Source organism: Durio zibethinus, chromosome 9 (genome assembly GCF_047325235.1).
Source record: "Durio zibethinus cultivar Kanyao isolate XHJ-2024 chromosome 9, ASM4732523v1, whole genome shotgun sequence".
NCBI classification, from domain to species: Eukaryota; Viridiplantae; Streptophyta; class Magnoliopsida; order Malvales; family Malvaceae; genus Durio; species Durio zibethinus.
Genome location: NC_143170.1, coordinates 15860121 through 15877218, shown reverse-complemented (window position 1 = coordinate 15877218; position 17098 = coordinate 15860121).

The window sequence follows — 17098 nt, the reverse complement described above, 5'->3', positions numbered from 1 at the left end:
GGATCGATAGGGTGGTAGGTGGGTTTGGGCACATCTTCATATTTATGTGTGCCAATGCCATTTTTATGGATTGTAAATTCATAAAATGGTCCCTTAAGCCTTCACGTGAAGTTTCATGGCAAGACGACTCGTTTTCTATTTTTCATGATTTTTGAAACTTTTTACGGTTCGGGATTTTTTAAAATTTTTTTGAAAGGAGTTTTGGCCCCAAACTAGGTAGACATGATCGTTGTATTTTTGTTGGCATGCACAAAAATATTCAGCTAAAAAATCGAAGTGTACAAGATTTTGTGACCATTCGAAAAAAGTGCCCCCCATTTCAGACACTTTAGTAACTACTGGTAGCAAACTTGTAAAATCTCAAATGCTCTTTAAGGGGCTGTGAGTTCTCAAGGTTTGATGAGGGATAGGGGGCCAATATAAGGGCCAAGTACCAGCACCCATCACACACCATGTGCGCACACCCCCCCGAGCCCCTCGATCGCTGGAACCACAATGCCGCTGGTCAGGTTCTCTGGTGATGCTCTGGCGATGGTGCCCCGGTGAAAAAAAATGCGGTGCCAGCACATGCTCGAGCCCAGCATGTGCTGTCGCAACCCTCGGTCTGGTCCGATCTTAGACTGGGAATGAACTCCGTATGCCTAGACTGGAATGAACTCCGTATCCCTAAGTCAACCCACGAAAAGAGCGTGCGGGTGCTCAGTCTGCCAGAGGGGCGGGATGCGCAAGCCGAAGATCGGTCGGGTCCCCCTCTGTGTGCTATCAATCCTGCTCTCACAACCCTTGGTCTGGTCTGATCTTAGACTGGGAATGAACTCCGTATGCCTAAGCCATTCGACGAAATGAGCGGGCGGGCGGGCGGACGGGCACTACGTCGGCCAAAGAGACGGGATGCGCAAGTCGTGGATCGATAGGGTGGTAGGTGGGTTTAGGTACATCTTCATTTTTCTATGTGCCAATGCCATTTTTATGGCTTGTAAATTCATACAATGGTCCCTTAAGCCTTCACGTGAAGTTTCATGGCAAGACGACCCGTTTTCTATTTTGTCCCGATTTTTTAAACTTTTTGCGGTTCGAGATTTTTTAAAATTTTTTCGACAGAAGTTTTTGCCCCAAACTTAGTAGACGTGATCCTTGTATTTTTGTTGGCATGCACAAAATAAAAACTCGAAGTGTAGAAGATTTTGTGACCATTTGAAAAAAGTGTCCCCATTTCAGACACTTTAATGGCTACTGGCAGCAAACCTGTAAAATCTCAAATGCTCTTTAAGGGGGTATGAGTTCTCGAGGTTTGATGAGGGATAGGGGGCCAATATAAGGGCCATGTACCAGCACCCATCACACATCATGTGCGCACACCCCCCCGGGCCCCTCGATCGCCGGAACCACAATGCCATCGGTCAGGTTCTCCGGTGATGCTCCGACGATGGTGCCCCGGCGAAGAAAAATGCGGCACCAACACATGATCGGGCCCAGCATGCGCTATCGCAACCCTCGGTTTGGTCCGATCTTATACTGGGAATGAACTCCGTATGCCTAGACTGGAATGAACTCTGTATGCCTAAGTCAACCCATGAAAAAAGTGTGTGGGTGCTCAGTCGGCCAGAGGGGCGGGATGTGCAAGCCAAAGATCGGTCGGATCCCCCTCTGCGTGCTGTCGATCCTGCTTCCGCAACCCTCGATCCGATCTAATCTTAGACTGGGAATGAGCTTCGTATGCCTAAGCCATCCGACGAAATGAACGGGCGGGCGGGCAGGCGGGCACTACGTCGACCAGAGAGACGAGATGCGCAAGTCGTGGATCGATAGGGTGGTAGGTGGGTTTAGGCACATCTTCATATTTCTATGTGCCAATGCCATTTTTATGGCTTGTAAATTCATACAATGGTCCCTTAAGCCTTCACATGAAGTTTCATGGCAAGACGACTCGTTTTCTATTTTGTCACGATTTTCAAAACTTTTTGCGGTTCAAGATTTTTTAAAATTTTTTCAGAAGAAGTTTTGGCCCCAAACTTATTAGACGTTATCCTTGTAGTTTTGTTGGCATGCACAAAAAAATTCAGCTAAAAACCCGTAGTGTATAAGATTTGGTGACCATTTGAAAAAGTGTCCCCATTTCAGACACTTTAATGGCTACTGGCAGCAAACCTGTAAAATCTCAAATGCACTTTAAGGGGGTGTGAGTTCTCGAGGTTTGATTAGGGATAGGGGGCAATATAAGGGCCAAGCACCAGCACCCATCGCACATCAAGTGCGCACACCCCCCCGGCCCCCCCGATCGCCAGAGCCCCATTACCGTCGGTCAGGTTCTCTGACGATGCTACGGTGATGGTGCCTCGGCGAAGAAAAATGCAGCACTAGCACATGCACGAGCCCAGCATGTTCTGTCGCAACCCTCGATCCAGTTCGATCTTAGACTGGGAATCAACTTTGTATGTTTGACTGGGAATGAACTCCGTATACCTAAGTTAACCCACGAAACGAGCGTGCAGGTGCTCAGTCGGCCTGAGGGGCGGGATGCGCAAGCCGGGGATCAATCGGGTCCCCCTCTGCGTGCTGCCGATCCTGCTACTGTAACCTTCGGTCTGGTCTGATCTTAGACTGAGAATGTACTCTGTATACCTAAACCAACCGACGAAACGAGTGGGCGGGCTGGCGGGCGGGCACTACGCTGGCAAGAGAGAATGGATGCGCAAGCCGTGCATCGATAGGGTGGTAGGTGGGTTTAGGCACATCTTCATATTTCTGCATGCCAATGCCATTTTTATGGCTTGTAAATTCACACAATGGTCCCTTAAGCCTTCACGTGAAGTTTCATGGCAAGACGACTCGTTTTCTATTTTTCATGATTTTTGAAACTTTTTATGGTTTGGGATTTTTTAAAATTTTTTCGGAAGGAGTTTTGGCCCTGAACTTTGTAGACGTGATCCTTTTATTTTTCTTGGCATGCACAAAAACATTCAGCTAAAAACTCGAAGTGTACAAGATTTTGTGACCATTTGAAAAAAGTGTCCCCATTTCAGACACTTTAATGGCTACTGGCAGCAAACCTGTAAAATCTCAAATGCTCTTTAAGGGGGTGTGAGTTCTCGAGGTTTGATGAGGGATAAGGGGCCAATATAAGGGCCAAGTACCAGCACCCATCACACATCATGTGCGCACACCCCCCGGCCCCCCGATCGCCAGATCCCCTTTGCCGTCGGTTAGGTTCTCCGGTGATGCTCCGACGAAGAAAAATGCGGCACCACCACATGCCCGAGCCCAGCATGTGCTACCGTAACCCTTGATCTGATCTGATCCGATCATAGATTGGGAAAGAACTCCGTATGCTTAGACTGGGAATGAACTCAGTATGCCTAAGTCAACCCACGAAACGAGCGTGTGGGCGCTCAACCGACCAGAGGGGCAGGATGCGCAAGCTGGGGATCGGCTACATCCCCCTCTGCATGCTACTGATCCTACTGCCGCAACGCTCGGTCTGGTCTGATCTTAGACTAGGAAAGAACTCCGTATGCCTAAGCCAACCGACGAAACGAGCATGCGAGCGGGCGCTCAGCCGGCCAGAGAGACGGGATGCGCAAGTAGTGAATCGATAGGGTGGTAGGTGGGTTTAGGCACATCTTCATATTTCTACATGCCAATGCCATTTTGATGGCTTGTAAATTCACACAATGGTCACTTAGGCCTTCACGTGAAGTTTCATGGCAACACGACTCGTTTTCTATTTTTCACGATTTTTAAAACTTTTTACGGTTTGGGATTTTTTTAAATTTTTTCGGATGGTGTTTTCGCCCAAAAATTGGTAGACGTGATGCTTGTATTTTTTTTGGCATCCACAAAAAAATTCAGCTAAAAACTCAAAGTGTACAAGATTTTGTGACCATTTGAAAAAAGTGTCCCCATTTCAGACACTTTAATGGCTACTGGTAGCAAACCTGTAAAATCTCAAATGCTCTTTAAGAGGGTGTGAGTTCTCGAGGTTTGATGAGGTATAGGGGGCCAATATAAGGGCCAAGTACCAGCACCCATCGCACATCATGTGCGCACACCCCCCCGACCCCCCCGATCGCCGGAACCGCAATGCTGTCGGTCAGGTTCTCCGGCGATGGTGCCCCGACGAAGAAAAATGCAACACTAGCACATGCCCGAGCCCAGCATGTGCTGCCGCAACCCTTGCTCCGGTCCAATCTTAGACTGGGAATGAACTCCGTATGTCTAAGCCAACTGACGAAACGTGCGGGCAGGCGGGCAGGCGGGCACTACGTCGCCAGAGAAACGGGATGCGCAAGCCGTGGATTGATAGGGTGGTAGGTGGGTTTAGGAACATCTTCATATTTTTGCTTGCCAATGCCATTTTTATGGCTTGTAAATTCATACAATGGTCCCTTAAGCCTTCACGTGAAGTTTCATGGCAAGACGACTCGTTTTCCATTTTTCATGATTTTGGAAACTTTTTGCGGTTCAAGATTTTTTTAAATTATTTCGGAAGGAGTTTTGGACCCAAACTTGGTAGACATGATCCTTGTATTTTTGTTGGCATACACAAAAAAAATCAGCTAAAAAATCAAAGTGTACAAGATTTTCTTACCATTATAAACAAGTGTTCGCATTTCAGACACTTTAATGGCTATTGGCAGCAAACCTATAAAATCTCAAATGCTCTTTAAGGGGGTGTGAGTTCTTGAGATTTGATGAGGGATAGGGGGCCAATATAAGGGCCAAGTACCAGCACCCATCACCCATCATGTGCACACACCCCCCCGATCGCCGTAACCCCAATGCCGCCAATCAGGTTCTCTAGCGATGCTCCGACGATGTTGCCCGACGAAGAAAAATGTGGCACCAGCACATGCCCGAGCCCATGATGTGCTGCCGTAACCCTCGGTCTGGTCCGATCTTAGACTGGGAATGAACTCCGTATGCCTAAGTCAACCCACGAAACGAGCCTGCGGGCACTCATCCGACCGAGGGGCGGGATAAGTGAAGCCGAGGATCGACCGGGTCCCCCTCTGCATCCTGCCGATCCTGCTACCGCAACCCTCGGTTTGGTCTGATCATAGACTGGGAATGAACTCCGTATGCCTAAGCCAACTGACGAAATGAGCGGACGGGCAGGCGGGTGGGCGGGCATTAAGCCGCCTAGGGAGACAGGATGCGCAAGTCGTGGATCGATAGGGTGGTAGGTGGGTTTAGGCACATCTTCATATTTCTACGTGCCAATGCCATTTTTATGGCTTGTAAATTCAAACAATGGTCCCTTAAGCCTTCACGTGAAGTTTCATCGCAAGATGACTCGTTTTCTACTTTTCACGATTTTTGAAACTTTTTCTGATTCGAGATTTTTTAAAATTTTTTTGGAAAGAGTTTTGGTCCTAAACTTGGTAGATGTGATCCTTGTATTTTTGTTGGTGTGCACAAAAAAATTTAGCGAAAAACTCGAAGTGTAAAAGATTTTGTGACCATTTAAAAAAAGTGTCCCCATTTCAGACACTTTAATGGCTACTGGCAGCAAACCTGTAAAATCTCAAATGCTCTTTAAGGGGGTGTGAGTTCTCCAGGTTTGATGAGGGATAGGGGGCCAATATAAGGGCCAAGTACCAGCACCCATCGCACATCTGTGCGCACACCCCCCCGGCCCCCCTGATCGCCGGAACCCCAACGTCGCTGGTCAGGTTCTCCGGCGATGCCCCGGCGATGGTGCCCCGACGAAGAAAAATGTGGCACCAGCACATGCTCGAGCCCAGCATGTGCTGCCGCAACCCTCGGTCTAGTCCGATCTTAGACTAGGAATGAACTCCGTATGCTTAGACTGGGAATGAACTCCGTATGCCTATGTCAACCCACGAAACGAGCGTGCAGGCACTCAGCCGGCCAGAGGGGCGGGATGCACAAGTCGAGGATCGGTCAGGTCCCCCTCTGCGTGCTATCGATCTTGCTACCGCAACCCTCGGTCCGGTCTGATCTTAGACTGGGAATGAACTCCGTATGCCTAAGCCAAACGACGAAACGAGCGGGCGGGGACTTCGCTGGGCAGAGAGACGGGATGCGTAAGCCGTGGATCGATAGGGTGGTAGATGTGTTTAGGCACATCTTCATATTGCTGCATGCCAATACCATTTTTATGGCTTGTAAATTCATAGAATGTTCCCTTAAGCCTTCACGTGAAGTTTCATGGCAAGACGACTCGTTTTCTATTTTTCATGATTTTCAAAACTTTTTACGGTTCGGGTCTTCTTAAAATTTTTTCGAAAGGAGTTTTTGCCCCAAACTTGGTAGATGTGATCCTTGTATTTTTGTTGGCATGCACAAAAAAAGTCAGCTAAAAACTCAAAGTGTACAAGATTTTGTGACCAGTTGAAAAAAGTGCCCCCATTTTCAGACACTTTAATGGCTACTGGCAGCAAACCTGTAAAATCTCAAATGCTCTTTAAGGAGTTGTGAGTTCTCAAGGTTTGATGAGGGATAGGGGGCCAATATATGGGCCAAGTACCAGCATCCATCACACATCATGTGCGCACACCCCCTGGCCCCCCCGATCACTGGAACCCCAATGCCGCCGGTCAGGTTCTCCGACGATGCTTCAGCGATGGTGCCCCGATGAAGAAAAAAGCTCCACCAGCACATGCCCGAGCCCAGCATGTGCTACCACATCCCTCGGTCTGATCCGATCTTAGACTGGGAATGAACTCCGTATGCTTAGACTGGGAATGAACTCCATCTCAGTCAGCCAGAGGGGTGGGATGCGCAAGCCGTGGATCGGTTGAGTCCCCCTCTGCGTGGTGCCGATCCTACTACCGCAACCCTCTGTTTGGTCTGATCTTAGACTAGGAATGAACTTCGTATTCCAAAGCCAACCGATGATACGAACAGGTATGCGGGCGGGCGGGCAGGCAGTACGCTGGCCCGAGGGACAGGATGCGCAAGCCGTGGATCGATAGGGTGGTAGGTGTGTTTAGGCACATCTTCATATTTCTACATGCCAATGCCATTCTTATGGCTTGTAAACTCATACAATGGTCCTTTAAGCATTCACGTAAAGTTTCATGGCAAGACGACTCGTTTTTTATTTTTCACGATTTTTGAAACTTTTTACGATTCGGGATTTTTTAAAATTTTTTTGGAAGGAGTTTTGGGCCCAACCTTGGTAGACGTGATCCTTGTATTTTTGTTGGCATGCACAAAAAATGCAGCTAAAAACTCAAAGTGTAAAAGATTTTGTGACCATTTGAAAAAAGTGTCCCCATTTCAGACACTTTAATTGCTACTGGCAGCAAACCTGTAAAATCTCAAATGCTCTTTAAGGGGTTGCGACTTCTCGAGGTTTGATGAGGTATAGGGGGCCAATATAAGGGCCAAGTAAAAGCACCCATCACACATTATGTGCGCACACCCCGCCGGCCCCCCCGATCGTCGGAACCCCAATGCCGTCGGTTAGGTTCTCCGATGATGCTCCGACGATGGTGCCCTGGCGAAGAAAAATGCGGCACCAGCACATGCCCGAGCCCTGCATGTGCTGTCGCAACCCTCGATCTGGTCCGATCTTAGACTGGGAAGCAACTCCGTATTCTTAGAGTAGGAATGAACTCTGTATGCCTAAGTTAACCCATGAAACGAGCGTGCGGGCGCTCAGCTAGCCAGAGGGGCGGGATGCGCAAGTCGAGGATCGATCGGGTCCCCCTCTGTGTGTTACCGATCCTGCTGTTGCAACTCTCGATCCAATCAGATCTTCGACTGGGAATGAACTCCGTATGCCTAAGCCAACCAACGAAACGAACGGGCGGGCGGGCGGTCGGGCACTATGTCGGCCAGAGAGACGAGATGCGCAAGCCGTGGATGGATAGGTTGGTAGGTGGGTTTAGGCACATCTTCATATTTCTGCATGTCAATGCCATTTTTATGGCTTGTAAATTCATACAATGGTCCTTTAAGCCTCCACGTGAAGTTTCATGGCAAGACGACTCGTTCTCTATTTTTCACGATTTTTGAAACTTTTTATGATTTACGATTTTTTAAACTTTTTTCAAAAGGAGTTTTGGCCCCAAACTTGGTAGACGTGATCCTTGTATTTTTGTTGGCATGCACAAAAAAAATCACCTAAAAACTCGAAGTGTACAAGATTTTGTGACCATTTGAAAAAAGTATCCCCATTTCAGACACTTTAATGGCTACTGGTAGCAAACCTGTAAAATCTCAAATGCTCTTTAAGGGGGTTTGAGTTCTCGAGGTTTGATGAGGGATAAGGGGCCAATAGAAGGACCAAGTACCAGCACCCATCGCACATCATGTGCGCACACCCCCCCTCGGCCCCCCCGATCGTCGAAACCCCAATGCCACCGGTCAGGTTCTCCGGTGGTGCTCCGACGATGGTGCCCCGACGAAGAAAAATGCGGCACCAGCACATGCCCTAGCCCAGCATGTGCTTTCGCAACCCTCGGTCCGGTCCGATCTTAGACTGGGAATGAACTCCGTATGCTTAGACTAGGAATGAACTCCATATGCCTAAGTCAACCCATGAAACGAGTGTGTGGGAGCTCAGCCGACCAGATGGGCGGGATGCGCAAGCCGGTGATCGATCGGGTCCCCCTCTGCATGCTGCCAATCCAGCTGCCGTAACCCTCGATCCGGTCCAATCTTAGACTGGGAATAAGCTCTATATGCCTAAGCCAACAAACAAAATGAGCGGGCGGGCGGGCACTACGCCGGCCCGAGAGACGGGATGCGCAAGCCGTGGATCGATAGGGTAGTAGCTGGGTTTAGGCACATACTCATATTTCTGCGTGCCAATTCCATTTTTATGGCTTGTAAATTCATACAATAGTCTCTTAAGCATTCACATGAAGTTTCATGGCAAGATGACTCGTTTTTTATTTTTCACGATTTTTGAAACCTTTTATGGTTTAGGTTTTTTTAAAATTTTTTCGAAAGGAGTTTTGGCCCCAAACTTGGTGGACATAATCCTTGTATTTTTGTTGGAATGCACAAAAACATTCAGCTAAAAACTAGAAGTGTACAAGATTTTGTGACGATTTGAAAAAAGTGTCCCCATTTCAAACACTTTAATGGCTACTGGCAGCAAACCTGTAAAATCTCAAATGCTCTTTAAGGGGGTGTGAGTTCTCGAGGTTTGATGAGGGACAGGGGGCCAATATAAGGGCCAAGTACTAGCATCCATCGCACATCATTTGCGTACACCCCCCGACCCCCGCGATCGTCGGAACCCCAATGTCGTCGGTTAAGTTCTCTGGTGATGCTCCGGTGATGGTGCCCCGATGAAGAAAAATGTGACACCAGCACATGCTTGAGCCCAGCATGTGCTGTCGTAGCCCTTAGTCCGGTTCGATCTTAGACTGGGAATGAACTCTGTATGCCGAAGTCAACCGACGAAATGAGCAGACGGACGGACAGGTGGGCACTACGCCAGCCAGAGAGACGGGATGCGCAAGCCGTGGATCGATAGGGTGGTAGGTGGGTTTAGGCACATCTTCTTATTTCTGTAGGGCAATGCCATTTTTATGGCTTGTAAATTGATACAATGGTCCCTTAAGCCTTCACGTGAAGTTTCATGGCAAGACGAGTCATTTTCTATTTTTCACTATTTTCAGAACTTTTTACGGTTCGGGATTTTTTAAAATTTTTTCGAAAGGCGTTTTGGCCCCAGACTTGGTAGACGTGATCCTTGTATTTTTCTTGGCATGCATAAAAAAAATCAGCTAACAACTCGAAGTGTACAAGATTTTGTGACCATTTGAAAAAAGTGTCCCCATTTCAGACACTTTAATGGCTATTGGCAGCAAACCTGTAAAATCTCAAATGCTCTTTAATGGGGTGTGAGTACTCAAGGTTTGATGAGGGATAGGGGGCCAATACAAGGGCCAAGTACCAGCACCCATCACACATCATGTGCACACCCCCCCCCGTCCCCCTCGATCGCTGGAACCCTAATGCCGCCAGTCAGGTTCTCCGATGATGCTCCGAAGATGGTGCCCCGACGTAGAAAAATGCGGCACCAGCACATGCCCGGGCCCTACTTGTGCTATCGTAACCCTCGGTTTGAATCGATCTTAGATTGGTAATGAACTCTGTATGCTTAGACTGGGAATGAACTCCTTATGCCTAAGTCAACCCACGAAACGAGCGTGCGGGCGCTCAGCCGGCCAGAGGGGTGAGATGCGCAAGCCGGGGATCAACTGGGTCCCCCTCTGTGTGCTGCCGATCCTATTGCCGTAACCCTCGGTTCGGTCCAATCTTAGACTGGGAATGAACTTCGTATGCCTAAGCCAAGCGACGAAACGAGTGGGCGTGCGGGCGGGCGGGCACTACACCGGCCAGAGAGACAGGATGCACAAGTCGTGGATCGATAGGGTGGTAGGTGGGTTTGGGCACATCTTTATATTTCTGTGTGCCAATGCCATTTTTATGGCTTGTAAATTCATACAATGGTCCCTTAAGCCTTCATGTGAAGTTTCATGGCAAGACGACTCATTTTCTATTTCTCACAATTTTTGAAACTTTTTGTGGTTCGAGATTTTTTAAAATTTTTTCGGAAGGAGTTTTGGTCCCAAACATGGTAGGCATGATCCTTGTATTTTTGATGGCATGCACAAAAAAAATCAGCTAACAACTCGAAGTGAACAAGATTTTGTGACCATTTGAAAAAAGTGTCCCCATTTTAGACACTTTAATGGCTACTGGCAGCAAACCTATAAAATCTCAAATGCTCTTTAAGGGGGTGTGAGTTCTCGAGGTTTGATGAGGGATAGGGGGCCAATATAAGGGCCAAGTACCAGCACCCATCACACATCATGTGCACACACCCCCCCCCGTCCCCCTCGATCGTCGGAACCCCAATGCCGCTGGTCAGGTTCTCTGACGATGATCCGGCGATGGTGCCCCGACGTAGAAAAATACGACAACAGCACATGCCCGGGCCAAGCTTGTGCGGCCGTAACCCTCGATCAGATTTGATCTTAGACTGGAATGAACTCCTATGCTTAGACTAGGAATGAACTCCGTATACCTAAGTCAACCCACGAAACGAAAGTGCGGGTGCTAAGCCGACCATAGGGGCAGGATGCGCAAGCCAGGGATCGACCGATCCCCATCTACGTGCTACCGATCCTCCTGCCGTAACCTTCAATCTGGTCCGATCTTAGACTGGGAATGAACTTCGTATGCCTAAGCCAACCGATGAAACAAACGGGTAGGCGGACGGGCAGGCACTACGCTGGCCAAAGAGACGGGATGCGCAAGCCGTGTATCAATAGGGTGGTAGGTGGGTTTTGGTACATCTTCATATTTCTGCATGCCAATGCTATTTTTACGGCTTGTAAATTCATACAATGGTCCCTTAAGCCTTCACGTGAAGTTTCATGGCAAGACGAGTCGTTTTCTATTTTTCACGATTTTTGAAACTTTTTACGGTTTGGGATTTTTTAAAATTTTTTCGGAATGAGTTTTGGCTCCAAGCATGGTAGACGTGATCCTTGTATTTTTGTTGGCATGCACAAAAAAAATCAGCTAACAACTCGAAGTGTACAAGATTTTGTGACCATTTGAAATAAGTGTCCCAATTTTAGACACTTTAAGAGCTACTGACAGCAAACCTGTAAAATCTCAAATGCTCTTTAAGGGGGTGTGAGTTCTCAAGGTTTGATGAGGGATAGGGGCCCAATATAAGGGCCAAGTACCAGCACCCATCGCACATCATGTGCGTACACCCCCTGGCCCCCTCGATCGTCGGAACCCCAATGCCGCCGGTCAGGTTCTCCGACGATGGTGCCCCGACGAAGAAAAATGCAGCACCAGCACAAGCTCGAGCCCAGCATGTGCTACCTCATCCCTCGGTCTGGTTCGATCTTAGGATGGGAATGAACTCCGTATGCTTAGACTGGGAATGAACTCCACATGCCTAAGTCAACCCACGAAACGAACGTGCGGCTGCTCAACCGGCCATAGGGGAGGGATGCGCAAGTCGAGGATCGACCGGGTCCCCCTCTGTGTGCTGCCAATCCTCTTGCTGCAACCTTCGATTTGGTCTGATCTTAGACTGGGAATAAACTTCGTATGCTTAAGCCAACCGACGAAACGAGCGGGCAGGCAGACGGGCGGGCACTACGTCGGCCAGAGAGACGGGATGTGCAAGCCGTGGATCGATAGGGTGGTAGGTGGGTTTTGGTACATATTCATATTTCTGCATGCCAATGCCATTTTTATGGCTTGCAAATTCATACAATGGTCCCTTAAGCCTTCACGTGAAGTTTCATGGCAAGACGACTCGTTTTCTATTTTTCACGATTTTCAAAACTTTTTACGGTTCGGGATTTTTTAAAATTTTTTTCGAAGGAGTTTTGGCCCCAACTTGGTAGACGTGATCCTTGTATTTTTGCTGGCATGCACAAAAAAGTTCAGCTAAAAACTCGAAGTGTACAAGATTTTGTGACCATTTGAAAAAAGTGTCCCCATTCTAGACACTTTAATGGCTACTGGCAGCAAACCTGTAAAATCTCAAATGCTCTTTAAGGGGGTGTGAGTTTTCGAGGTTTGACGAGGGATAGGGGGCCAATATAAGGGCCAAGTACCAGCACCCATCGTACATCATGTGCGCACACCCCCCCTCGGCCCCTCCCGATCGCCGGAACCCTAATGCCGCCAGTCAGGTTCTTCGATGATGCTTTGACGATGGTGCCTCGATGAAGAAAAATGCAGCACCAGCACAAGGCCGAGCCCAGCATGTGCTACCGCAACCATCGGTCTGGTTCAATCGTAGACTAGGAATGAACTCCATATGCTTAGACTGGGAATGAACTCCGTATGCCTAAGTCAACCCACGAAATGAACGTGCGGGCGCTCAGCCGGCCAGAGGGGCGGGATGTGCAAGTCGGGGATCGACCAGGTCCCCCTCTGTGTGCTGTCGATCCTAATGCCACAACCTTCGATCTGGTCTGATCTTAGACTGGGAATAAACTCCGTACGCCTAAGCCAACCGAGGAAACGAGCGGGCGGGCGGGCGGACGAGCACTACACCAGCCACAAAGACGGGATGCGCAAGCCGTGGATCGTTAGGGTGGTAGGTGTGTTTTGGCACATCTTCATATTTCTGCGTGCCAATGCCATTTTTATGGCTTCTAAATTCATACAATGGTCCTTAAGCATTCACATGCAGTTTCATGGCAGGACGACTCGCTTTCTATTTTTCATGATTTTCAAGACTTTTTGCGATTCGAGATTTTTTAAAATTGTTTTGGAACGAGTTTTGGCCCCAAACTTTGTAGACGTGATCCTTTTATTTTTGTTGGCATGCACAAAAAAATTCAGCTAAAAACTCGAAGTGTACAAGATTTTGTGATCATTTGAAAAAAGTGTCCCCATTTCAGACACTTTAATGGCTACTGGCAGCAAACCTGTAAAATCTCAAATTCTCTTTAAGGGGGTGTGAGTTCTCGAGGTTTAATGAGGGATAGGGGGCCAATATAAGGGGCAAGTACCAGCACCCATCGCACATCATGTGCGTACACCCCTCCCGGCCCCCCCGGTCGCCGGAACCCCAATGCCGCCAGTCAGGTTCTTCGGTGATGCTCCGACGATGGTGCCTCGACGAAGAAAAATCCAGCACCAACACATTTTGGACACTTTAATGGCTACTGGCAGCAAACCTGTAAAATCTCAAATGCTCTTTAAGGGGGTGTGAGTTCTCGAGGTTTGATGTGGGATAGGGGGCAATATAGGGGCCAAGTACCAGCACCCATTGCACATCATGTGCGCACACCCCTCCGACCACCCCGATCGTCGAAACCCCAACGCCGTCGGTCAGGTTCTCCGACGATGCTCGGATGATGCCACCCCGACGATGAAAAATATGGCAGTCGCACATGCCCGAGCCCAGCATGTGCTATCGTAACCCTCGGTCTAGTCCGATCTTAGACTGGGAATGAACTCCGTATGCTTAAACTAGGAATGAACTCCGTATGCCTAAGTCAACCCACGAAACAAGCGTGCGGGTGCTCAGTCGGCCAGAGGGGTGGGATGCGCAAGTCAAAGATCAATCGGGTCCCCCTCTGCATGCTGCCAATCTTGCTGTCACAACCCTCAGTTCGATTTGATCTTAGACTGGGCATGAACTCCGTATGCCTAAGCCAACCGACGAAATGAGAGGGCGGGTGGGCTTTATGCCGACCAAAGAGATGAGATGCGCAAGCCGTGGATCGATAGGGTGATAGGTGGGTTTAGGCACATCTTCATATTTCTACGTGCCAATGCCATTCTTATGGCTTGTAAATTCATATAATGGTCCCTTAAGCCTTCACGTGAAGTTTCATGGCAAGACGACTCGTTTTCTATTTTTCAGGATTTTCAAAACTTTTTACGGTTCCAGATTTTGCAAAATTTTTTTGGAAGGAGTTTTGGCCCCAAACTAGGTAGACGTGATCCTTGTATTTCTGTTGGCATGCACAAAAAAAATCAGCTAAAAACTCGAAGCGTACAAGATTTTGTGACCATTTGAAAAAAGTGTTTTCATTTCAGACACTTTAGTGGCTACTGGCAGCAAACCTGTAAAATCTCAAATGCTCTTTAAGGGGGTGTGAGCTATCGAGGTTTGATGAGGGATAGGGGGCCAATATAACAGCCAAGTACCAGCACCCATCGCACATCATGTGCGCACACCCCCCGGCCCCCCCGATCGTCGACACCCTAATGTCGTCGGTCAGGTTCTCTAGGATGCTCCAGCGATGGTGCCCCGACGAAGAAAAATACGACACCAGCACTTGCTCGAGCCCAGTATGTGCTGTCGCAAAATGAACTCCATATGCTTAGATTGGGAATGAACTCCGTATGCCTAAGTCAACCCACGAAACGAGCATGCGGGCGTCAGCCGGCCATAGGGGCGAGATGCGCAAGTCGAGGATCGATCGGGTCCCCCTCTACGTGCTGCCGATCTTGCTGCCATAACCCTCGGTCCGGTCCAATCATAAACTGGGAATGAACTTCATATGCCTATGCCAATCGACGAAACGAGCGGGCAGGCGGGCGGGCGGGCACTACGCCGGCCAGAGAGACGGGATGCGCAAGCCGTGGATCGATAGGGTGGTAGGTGGGTTTAGGCACATCTTCATATTTCTGCATGCCAATGCCATTTTTATGGCTTGTAAATTCATACAATGGTCCCTTAAGCCTTCACGTGAAGTTTCGTGGCAAGACAGCTCGTTTTCTATTTTTCATAATTTTTGAAACATTTTGCGGTTCGGGATTTTTTAAAATTTTTTCGGAAAGAGTTTGTGCCCCAAACTTGGAAGACATGATCCTCGTATTTTTGATGGTATGCACAAAAAAAATCAGCTAAAAACTCGAAGTGTACAAGATTTTGTGACCATTTGAAAAAAATGTCCCCATTTTAGACACTTTAATGGCTACTGGCAGCAAACCTATAAACCCTCAAATGCTCTTTAAGGGGGTGTGAGTTCTCGAGGTTTGATGAGGGATAGGGGGCCAATATAAGGGCCAAGTACTAGCACCCATCGCACATCATGTGCGCATACCCAACCGGCCCATCCGATCGTCGGAACCCCAATGTTGCGGGTCAGGTTCTCCGGCGATGCTCAGACGATGGTGCCCTGGCGAAGAAAAATGTGACACTAGCACATGTCCGAGCCCAGCATGTGCTGCCGCAACCCTCGGTCTGGTCTGATCTTAGATTGGGAATGAACTCCGTATGCTTAGATTGGGATTGATCTCCGTATGCCTAAGTCAACCCATGAAATGAGAGTGCGGGTGCTCAGCCAGCCAAAGGGGCGGGATGCGCAAGCCGAGGATCGACCGGGTCCCCCTCTGTGTGTTGCCGATCCTGCTACTGCAACCCTCGGTCTGGTCTGATCTTAGACTGGGAATGAACTCCATAAGCCTAAGCCAACCGACGAAATGAGCGGGCTGCCGGGCTGGCGGGCGGGCGGGCACTATGCTGGCCAGAGAGACGGGATGCACAAGCCGTGGATCGATAGGGTGGTAGGTGGGTTTAGGCACATCTTCATATTTCTGCGTGCCAATGCCATTTTTATGGCTTGTAAATTCATACAATGGTCCCTTAAGCCTTCACGTGAAGTTTCATGGCAAGACGACTCGTTTTCTATTTTTCACGATTTTTGAAGCTTTTTGCGGATCGAGATTTTTTAAATTTTTTTCAGAAGGATTTTTGGCCCCAAACTTGGTAGACGTGATCCGTTTATTTTTGTTGGCATGCACAAAAAAATTCAGCTAAAAACACGTAGTGTACAAGATTTTGTGACTATTTGAAAAAAGTGTCCCCATTTTAGACACTTTAATGGCTACTGGCAGCAAACCTGTAAAATCTAAAACGCTCTTTAAAGGGGTGTGAGTTCTCCAGGTTTGATGAGGGATAGAGGGACAATATAAGGGCCAAGTACCAGCACCCATCGTACATCATGTCCGCACACCTCCCTGAGCCCCCGATCGTCGAAACCCCAATGCCGTCGGTCAGGTTCCCCGGTGATGCTCCGACGATGGTGCCCCGACGAAGAAAAATGCGGCACCAGCACATGCCCGAGCCCAGCATATGCTGCCACAACCCTTGGTCCGATCCGATCTTAGACTGGGAATGAACTCCGTATGCTTAGATTGGGAATGAAGTCCGTATGCCTAAGTCAACCCATGAAATGAGCGTGCGGGCGCTCAGCCGGCTAGAGGGGTGGGATGCGCAAGTAGGGGATCGATCGGGTCCCCCTCTACGTGCTGCCAATCCTACTACCGCAACCTTCAGTCTGATCCAATCTTAGACTGAGAATGAACTCTGTATGCCTAAGCCAACCGATGAAATGAGCGGGCGGGCGAGCAGACAGGCACTACGTCGGCCAGAGAGATAGGATGCGCAAGCCGTGATTCGATAGGGTGGTAGGTGGGTTTAGGCACATCTTCATATTTCTGCATGCCAATGCCATTTTTATGGCTTGTAAATTCATACAATGGTCCCTTAAGCCTTCACGTGAAGTTTCATGGCAAGACGACTCATTTTCTATTTTTTACGATTTTTAAAACTTTTTGCGGTTCAGGATTTTGTAAAATTTTTTCGGAAGGAGTTTTGGCCACAAAC